Here is a 2,016-nt window from a genome sequence, read left to right on the forward strand (position 1 = left end):
GTAAGGATAGTGGTATGTTAAAGTTCCCAACAATTAATGTCTTTGGATCTATGTGAGATTTGAGGAAAAGTAGTGTTTCTTGGATAAATTTGGGTGTTCTGTTTTTTGATGAATAGATATTTAGTATTGTAACATCCTCTTGAAGGCGAGATCCCTTAATTTGTATGTAGCAACCTTCTTTATCTCTTCTCACTAATTTTAGTTTGAAGTATAGTTTATCTGATATTAGGATTGCAACTCCCGACTGTTTATGGGGGCCATTTGGTTGGTAGATTTTATTCCAGCCTTTCACTTTCAGAATATGTTTTTTGGTTTTTTGGTTTTTTTTGCTTTTGTTTTTGTTTTTTTTGGTAGGTCGTAGAGCTTGAACTCTGGGCTTAGGCACTGTCTCTGCACTCTTCAGCTCAAGGTGAGCACTCTACTGCTTGAGCCACAGTGTCACTTCCGGTTTCTTGTGGTTTTTATTGGGGATAAGAGTCTCATGGACTTTCCTGCCTGGGCTGGCTTTGAACCGAGATCCTCAGATCTCATCCTCCTGAGTAGCTAGGATTACAGCTGTGAGCTGCTGGTGCCTGGCTCAGAATATGTTTTTATGGGTAAGGTGTGACTCTTGAAGGCAGCAGAAAGAAGGATCTTGTTTTTTAATCCAATTAGACAATCTATGTCACTTAATTGGGAGTTAAGTCGATAAATGTTGAGAGTTAGGCATGAGAGGTTTTTGGTAGTTCCTGCCATGTTATCCACCTTCTTTTTGTTTTTGTTTTTTTTTTGTTTTTTTTTTTACCACTCAGACTGTGTTCTCTCCCTCTAACCCTTCCCGAAGGAAGGGAAGAACGATCATCAATGGCAAAAGGCAGTTGCAGTAAAGCAACACCTAGAGCAGGCTTCGTGCTCAGGAGAGAACACTACACCTCTTCCTCGTGGTTTGGGGTGCTCTACACGATCAGTGAGATTTCTCTAGTAACGAACTAGAGAAATGATCCCTGAAAGTATAGGGCTGCAACAATTGGGTTCTTCCTATGGTTCTTGGATTCTCAGTTTGGGTGTGGTTTCTTGGCCTTTATTGTGGTCTTGTTGGTTTTCTATGTGTAGGATATCTTTAAGTATCTTTTGTTGGGCTGGTTTGGTGGAGATATATTGTTTCTGTTTTTTGTTGTTGTTGTTATGGAAGGTTTTTATTTGACCTTCTGTCATGAAGGAGAGTTTAGCTGGATACAGTATTCTTGGTTGATAGTTATTTGTCTTTAGGGTGTGGCATACATCATTCTAGCCTCTTCTTGCTTTAATTGTCTCTGCTGAGAAATCTGAGGTGATTCTAATTGTTTTCCCTTTATAGGTGATTGATCTTTTCTCATTGACAGCTTTAAAGATCCTTTCCTTGGGCTGAATTGATCCTGTGCAGATTATAATGTGGTGGTGGGATGCCTTTTCTGGTCTGGTCTATTTGGAGTTCTAAAATCTTCTTGTATCTGAATGGACCTATCTTTTTCAACTTAAAAATGCTAGTCACAATTCTTAGTGTCTTCATAATCATTATTTTTAATCTGCATTTAAAAAGTTGAAAATGTTAATGTAATTGTCCTACAATTAAGTAAAGAAGAGATTAAAGAAATTGAACTCAATGTGTTAAAGTAGTATGTTGTAGAGGAAAATCTAAATTTACATCTGTGTGAATCTGAAATATAGGCTTGCTTTACTACTTTGCACAGCTAAATTTAAAAAAATGAGATCAAAGAAAAATAAACCTAAACACAATTAAGTGCATTGCATTCTTATGACCAAATGCATTGCCATTGCTTTATTACAACATAGTTAAATTAAGTATTTTACACAAACAAATAAATATGAATTAAGTAGCTCAATTTTCAAAGGGTAATTTTTCAATGTAAGTCAAACTAATTCCATAAAATAGCACAAAGGAGAATGAACTAGAAGACAAGTTTAATGTAAGGTTTTCAGATGGAATTGCAATGCAAATGTCAGTGATAGCATTGTGTTCATTTAGACAGATAAAAT

General features: G+C 36.2%; 1 non-coding gene across 1 annotated transcript; it reads right to left on the reverse strand.

Annotated features, from left to right (window-relative positions):
- Window positions 1–782: 782 nt before the first annotated feature.
- On the reverse strand, window positions 783–1,000 carry LOC138832721 (small nucleolar RNA U3). Its single transcript, XR_011373658.1, has one exon. It is a non-coding gene; the product is annotated as a small nucleolar RNA U3 (small nucleolar RNA).
- Between the last annotated feature and the right edge of the window lie 1,016 nt (window positions 1,001–2,016).

Source organism: Dipodomys merriami, unplaced genomic scaffold (assembly GCF_024711535.1).
Source record: "Dipodomys merriami isolate MVZ:Mamm:240054 unplaced genomic scaffold, mDipMer1.0.p SCAF_2, whole genome shotgun sequence".
Classification (NCBI taxonomy): domain Eukaryota; kingdom Metazoa; phylum Chordata; class Mammalia; order Rodentia; family Heteromyidae; genus Dipodomys; species Dipodomys merriami.